Below are 8026 nucleotides of genomic sequence, written 5' to 3' on the forward strand. Positions count from 1 at the left end.
TGGGAGGAGGTCATTTGAAGGAAATTTAGAATTCTTGGGAGGTTATAAAGAGGGAAACTTTAAATAATTTGGTATAGAGGAGTATGTGCAGCTCTGTTGGCCTCAGCCGACTTAGTGCAGCAGTAACTCTTTGTTAGTTAGTAAGTTACTTTCAGTCTGACAATTGGAGTTTAATCTGTGTGATCTAGTTGGCCGGTGATAATCAATGTGTTTCTTTCTTCCTGGAGGTTTTATGGTGTACACTTTTTTGTTACGGTGAGTTTCTATGGACTTTTAGTCACATACGGTGAATCCAACTCCAAATTATGAAAAATTTACTTTATAAGTTCTCTAAAAATACCCTAAATCCTGCCAAGCAAAGAATCCAAGGGGTATATTATCCTCGGTATATCTGAGAAGTTGATGATAGAACATGCCGTTATTTATGAAATACTGTCCTATACGATATATACACAGATTTTAAAAACTGAAGGACATTAATAGAATTTCGAATGTGGAGCTACTATAATTTGCAAAAGTTTATGTTATCACTATTGCAATTTTTCTGTTGCATCATTGCGAAAAATTTTAAGCTTATCATTAGAAAGTCGTTTTTACACACAAACTAGGTTGAACTGTTTGACTGGGTTGGAAAGGACCGAAATGAAGATATAATATATAAATTTGAAATTCTTGGCTGTTTTGATTTCATTGTACTATGTGAAAAATTAATACTTTTGTTTTCTTCCAAAATGTGTAAAAAGCCTTATACATTTCCTGCAAAATCATTACTAGCTTTGTTTCTTCCCCGAAGTCCAATAACAGTGGCATTCCCACTCTCAAAGCGTGATAGGTAAAGTTGGATTAAAATCCACATCCACTCAATTACTCCGTATTTGCTCTGATAAATCTTAGAGAGATTCCCTTTCCCACCACCCTGACATCCTGTCATTTAGAAAAATATGTCTGGACTAAGTGAGTATTGTGGATACTAAGGGGGTTTATAGCTTCCCTCTTGTAGTAAAACTATTTTATTCTGTCAAATAGAACAACACATACATGTGCTTACCAGCAGACAAGTGAGTAGAATGCATTTATTCAATTACGAAGAGGAATCGTAATTCCTTCCCATAATTTTGGAATTGCTCAAAAGTCACTCTTGGAGTGAACTCTTACTTGACTCGTATACTCGTTGCGTAACAAATTAGTAAACAAATAAACTACGTTTAACAAGAGGAATATTGATTTGATTTATCGAGCACATTTTGAAAAGGTTAGTAATCCAAGAGAGTTTTTGTTTTGTGCTTATTGAATATGGGAGAATGTAACTTTTCCATAACTTTTTGTTTAATCTGTTCACACTCATAAACTCTTTAGTTACTATGGTGGAACATCTTACACTGTAAGGTATACACAATCTTCCATTAAGAAATCATTCCCTTGTCTATCCCCACTCTAATCTGTGCCTCTATCTAAATTTCAGTGATATAGGTCAAATTCAACCAAGGTGGGTACGCATAATTTTAGGACTGTGTCCCTCTCAGGTGGTGGTGTGAAAAAATATCACCATAATAACCAAGATTACTAAAAAAGACAATATATGTGGATCAACAATATTATTGAAAACTTTTATCTGTCATTAAAAAAAAAGGAATACTATCTTGCTGTAAGACAAAAATAGGGAAAATATTATGAATTTTCCCATTAACAGCGGGGCCAGCAACTATCAACAATTCTTGCTCAATTTTTAGAGCAAATATAAAGATAAAATATAAACCATATAGCTGCAAACATTATTTGTTGATTAATTTGTGTAAATATCCGTTGGGTAACCTGTTATTGTTCCATCTCTAAACTGGTTGTCTAGCCCCTGGCCAATTAGTTAAATATCCCCTTTTGTTCCTTTAAGCCTCTGTAAATTTATTTTTGCTTTTCTCTCACTCAAAATATTTTCGTTTGCATTGCAGACTGGATAATTATATACTGTCTGAAACAGTCTAAGCTGGATGTGAGTCATCTGCCTGGCTAGACAATAGATTTTAGCCGTTGGATACGGTACAGTTATAAGGGTCGATAGGTTTTGATTGATTGACAAAACGATTTTTTTGCACGATCATCGGTGTCTCCTTTTGATCAGTTTATTTTCTGTTACCAGTGTTTACAATAGTAAGTTTCTCACCATTTAGAATTGCCTATATCTTATCTCCTAGCTTAAGTTTATCATCAAGAATATGTATATATCATCAAGAAGTCTTCAATGAAAAAAGATACGTGAATGGACGGCTTTGAAGATTGAGCTGGTTTTTGAGTATACGTCTAGATAAATTACCAGTTCGACTATGCCAGCGAGTTTACCCCCAGCCTAGCAAAGAACGCGATGCTCTAAAGTAGTGATTGAGCATAGACATGCAAAGGACACTTCCAATTTTTTTTTCTCTTTCCTGGATTGGTTTGAAAGGTTATAAGGAAATGATCATACAAGCCGTGATTTAACTAGGCTGCATGCTTGGAGGAGGGGAGTGTAGGCGTCAAAAACCCTATACCCCGTCAAACTGCCACCCAATATTGGCGGCAACTTTCAAAGTTAAACCAAAGTCTTTAAGGTCAATTACGAACAGTTTGTATTCTAAATATCCAAAACAAATTTGTTACAATTTGAAAGGACTATGAAGGCTAAGAAAGTTCCATAAAAATTTCCAGAGGTAGAATAAGTTGAAACATAAATATTGCGGTTTTGAATTTAGGCCATGTCTTCATTATGGCTTTTCAGGCAACGTCGCCCGTGCTTTTTTTCTTTTTCTGGCAAGCCCTGTCTCCGTTTATTCTTTTTTTTGCTTAGAAAGGCAAATAAGGCGTATTTGAAGTAGCTTCTTTCAGCGTTTCAATGAACAAAAAGCTGTTTTTACTCAGCCCACTTCGCCTGAAAAGGATGTAATGAAGATAGAGCTTTACTGAAAAAAAAAATAAGAATCGCAACAAGATGTTTTAGCTGCAAAAAGAAGGGCTAAATAGCTTAAAAAAAGATGTAAACAGGGGTAAAAAGGAGTCGAAAGGGCTGATAAAGTTAAAAAGGTTAAATAGGTTAAAAGCTCAAAATCGTTAAATATATTAGAGAATTCAAATGGTTATAGAGGGATAAAACCTCCCTTCCCCTCTATCGATGGCTCCAACATGATCCCTTAAAAATTTCCTCAAACCTTGGGAAAACTTAATTTAATTGATATCTAACGACAATTTTTTCGAGGATAATATTTATGAAAATAAACAGGAATTTTAGATAACGCAGAAATTTGATAAATACCTATATAAAAATAAGTTGTATGTGTGTGTGTGTCGAGTGACGTCATGTTTGTGTGTCGACTGACGTCATGTTTGTCGACTGACGAAATTACAGACCGGGACATCGGGACACAAATGACGACTGGGACACCGGGACATAGGGAATATATTTTAAATAAAACACAATTTAGCATAAATAAGTGTTTTCATAATAAACACCGCGTGATAAGCGCCAGAATACGGAAAAAGGATCTACTTAGACATCAATTTAAATAAAAGACAATTTAGTATGAACATAAACACTGTCTGAAATAAGGGTATTTTCACGTGCCAATAGAAATACACTACCCTCTTGGAAAGAGTCATTCGAACTACAATATAAAGCTGCAAGATGGGGAAAGGCCGCGAAATGGTACTCATATCCTATTACCAACAGGAATGAAACGAACACATGATAAAAAATAGACCAAAAGATTGGAAAAGGCTATAACACAGAAAAGAAGAAAAATCTTTCATTTGTGCTGAAAACGTGTAAGATGATGTAGTACGCTTGGATTTTGAAAAAAAAAATGAAAAAAACATATAAACATTTAAAAATCCGTAAAGTTCTTAAAATATGTCTACAATTTGGCTTAGAAATGCTGAAGAAACATTCCAATACATAACAGCTATTCAACTGTAGACACAAAGCTTCAGAAACTTGTATTAAGAGAATTATTAATCTAATTTTAAGGACTTGGAACCGTTACTACATCACTTGGACTAATGAAATTAGATAAAAAATAGACAAGTCTTTCATTCGTGTTACAGACATACAAGATTATATAGCACCCATGGTTTTCAAAAATAAAAGAAAAAGCTTTTATTTGGATGAAGTGGTGTTAGCCTCTACTAACATACTTTGGAGAACCTACGACGCCAACGAAAATTTTAGTCAAATATTTTTTATGTTTTTTTATGTATTAGGTTGACCAAATAGCCTCTAACGTTACATTCCTTTAATTTTGATTTATTTTTAGACCGTTTTCAGAACGAAAAGCCTGTTCATCTCCACAAGGAAAACTAATTTATTTTCCTAGGCTTTATATATAATGCAGCTTGTCTCTAAAGTTCCCAAGGGCTGTAGAAATAAAGTAGACATCTAATCAAGAAAAATAGATTTTACAGCCTTACAACAAACATTTGTAAGACTTGAAAACGATATTAGATTTTTTATTTCGAGCCTTATATATATATATATATATATATATATATATATATATATATATATATATATATATATATATATATATATATATATATATATATATATATATAAATATATATATATATATATATATATATATATATATATATATATATATATATATATATATATATATATATATATATATATATATAAATATATATATATATATATATATATATATATATATATATATATATATATATATATATATATATATATATATATATATATATATATATATATATATATATATATATATATATATATATATATATATATATATACATATACATATATATATATATCGTTACGGTCGTCATTAGACCGTAACGATATAGAGAATCTTATATATATATATCGTTACGCGCCATATTAGTTACGCGCCATTGTAGTTGTGTCCCTATGTCCCACCTGTGAATATAGATATATATGGCGAAACCCTATATAGGCCAGTGTATTCTCCTGATGAGCCCTTATGTTGGGTGTTGCCTCTGAATTATTTGTCTATATTATTTTTTCTATTGTTTGGTATATGACGACATGACTGCCTGTCCATGGATTATTCCTTATGGTTGATTGTGTGTGGCTATGCTGTTTGACCTATGTGATTGCATGGATGAGTAGGGTTAAGGCCTCATTCAAGTGCTGGTCTATATTAATCACTAATTTAGGAAAACAGTCTTCCTTTTCTCCTTCTGTCTCTTTTTCTGGTTTTTTTTTTTTTTTTTTTTTTTTTTTTTTTTTTTTTTTTTTTTTTTTTTTTGTGCTGTAGCATTGGTGATTTCTCTTTTCATGATATATATATATATATATATATATATATATATATATATATATATATATATATAACTACGTAAAATTTGCGAATATACGACATTCTTTGCTGTCCCATTGTCTGTGCATATAAATAGATTGTCAGGTTTACCGACTCTTGAACATTCAACATATAATTCTCACTGGGCAAAACAACCCGTATTCAGATTTATACCTCAAGATTCTAATGATTGCCCTTGAGCTTTGTTGATGGTGATTGCTAATCGAACATTCCCTATGTCCCCGTCGTCATTTATATATCCCCCACCAGGACATAGGGAATATATTTTAAATAAAACACAATTTAGCATAAATAAGTGTTTTCATAATAAACACCGCGTGATAAGCGCCAGAATACGGAAAAAGGATCTACTTAGACATCAATTTAAATAAAAGACAATTTAGTATGAACATAAACACTGTCTTAAATAAGGGTATTTTCACGTGCCAATAGAAATACACTACCCTCTTGGAAAGAGTCATTCGAACTACAATATAAAGCTGCAAGATGGGGAAAGGCCGCGAAATGGTACTCATATCCTATTACCAACAGGAATGAAACGAACACATGATAAAAAATAGAACAAAAGAATGGAAAAGGCTATAACACAGAAAAGAAGAAAAATCTTTCATTTGTGCTGAAAACGTGTAAGATGATGTAGTACACTTGGATTTTGAAAAAAAAAATGAAAAAAACATATAAACATTTAAAAATCCGTAAAGTTCTTAAAATATGTCTACAATTCGGCTTAGAAATGCTGAAGAAACATTCCAATACATAACAGCTATTCAACTGTAGACACAAAGCTTCAGAAACTTGTATTAAGAGAATCTTATAGGGAATCTTTATATATAAAATGAATATAAATGACGACGTGTCCCGGTCGTCATTTATATTCCCTGTGTCCCGGTGTCCCGGTCTGTATATACATTAGTTTTTGAATTGGTCTTTTTTTTAGTTTTTCCTTTTTTACCTTTTTTTTATTTTTTTTTTAGTTATACCACATGATTCTAATGATTGCCCTTGAGCTTTGATGGTGAGTTGATGGTGATTGCTAATCGAACATTCCCTGTGCCCCTGTCGTCATTTATATATCCCCCCTGTCCCCCCGGCTTCCCGGTCGTCATTTGTGTCCCTGTGTCCCGGTCTGTATATACATTCGTTTTTGAATTGGTATATGATGAGATAAATTTTGTGTTTTTTTTTTCCTTTTTTCTTTTTAGTTTTTTTGGTTTTTACCTTTTTTTTAGTTTTTACCTTTTTTAGTTTTTTTTTTCTTCTTTTGTATTCAGGGTTGAACCTCTCAGATCTACAACCTGAAACATAACGCTCTACCAATATTAGTTACGCGCCATTGTAGTTGTGTCCCTGTGTCTTTTAGTTTTATTTTTGGTTTTTACCCTTTTTTTTAGCTTTTTTATTTTTTTTTCTTTTTTCTTTTTAGTCTTTTTTCTTTTTCAGTTTTTAGTTTTTTTAGTTTTTTTTATTAGTTTTTAGTTTTTCTTTCGTTTTAGTTTTTTTTCGTTTTTAACTTTTTTTAGTTTTTTTTTTAGGTTTTAGTTTTGTAGTTTTTACATTTTTTTAGTTTTTTAACTTTTATTAGTTTTTTTTTAGTATTCTAGCTTTTTTAGTTTTTTTAGTTTTTTTCCTTTTTAGTTTATTTGTAGTTTTTACCTTTTTTAGTTTTTTTCTTCTTTTGTATTCAAGGTTCGAATTTGGAACCTCTCGAACCTAGAACCTGGAACATACCGCGTTACCAACTCAGCTACATCAGCTTGTATACTTTCGTTTTTGAATTGGTATATGATGAAATAATTCAGACGTCATATGCGGACAGACAGACAGACAGACAGACATAACCCACAAACAACTTATTTATATATATATATATATATATATATATATATATATATATATATATATATATATATATATATATATATATATATTATAAACAAAGGGATTAGTTATTCCAGTGAAACCCAACTCTATGATAACATGGACCCATCGGGTCATATGGCAAGGTAGTCGAATGTAATCACACTTTCATTTCCATTTTGGAAACAAACGAACACGTTAAAACGTAATTTCTGTTTAATAAAAGACAATATTTAAAAAGATGAAACCCCAGAGGACCATTAATATGGAAAAACCAAACAAATAAGCTTAAAATGGAGTTATTTTAGTTAAGATGACCTACCTAGGGTGATGCGTCCCTTTTTTGAGAACAGAACTAATTTGCTCAGGTTTGCATAATTTGAAGGGTTGCCTGAAACTTATTTATTTTTAAATTTTTGGAATCGTGTTAATAATTATGTTCATTCTTTTGGTAAATTTACTGTTAGCCAAATCTAGTTTCTTATATGTTTGGCTACAATTAGCAAATGCCACTCGTTACTTATAGTATTTTAACAAGAACTTTTTGACTTCCAAAATTTCATCGCTTCCTGGCACTCCCGCTGTTCTTTATTCTACAAAACGTCAAGTGTCTTAGACGTTTAGTGCGATGAAAAACAAGCAAGAAGGCAGTAATACTATATATCCAAAAATGAACTGTACTCAATGAAATCTTTTCTAAGGCTGTCAATCTACAGTGACATTGATTTCCTTGACACCCTCTTTCTGGGAAATAATACCATAAATCCTGGTTTCTAAACAAAAGATCCGATAATTTTTACTCTTTACTCTAGAATTAACAATTTTAT

The 8026-nt window shown here is 31.5% G+C and overlaps 1 long non-coding RNA gene across 1 annotated transcript; it reads right to left on the reverse strand.

The window, feature by feature from the left end:
- Positions 1-6417: 6417 nt before the first annotated feature.
- Positions 6418-7207, reverse strand: LOC136040066 (uncharacterized). Its single transcript, XR_010620620.1, has 2 exons — positions 6897-7207; positions 6418-6852 (listed from the first exon to the last, which is right to left on the reverse strand). It is a non-coding gene; the product is annotated as an uncharacterized LOC136040066 (long non-coding RNA).
- Between the last annotated feature and the right edge of the window lie 819 nt (positions 7208-8026).

The sequence above is a fragment of the Artemia franciscana genome, chromosome 1, assembly GCF_032884065.1.
Source record: "Artemia franciscana chromosome 1, ASM3288406v1, whole genome shotgun sequence".
NCBI lineage: Eukaryota > Metazoa > Arthropoda > Branchiopoda > Anostraca > Artemiidae > Artemia > Artemia franciscana.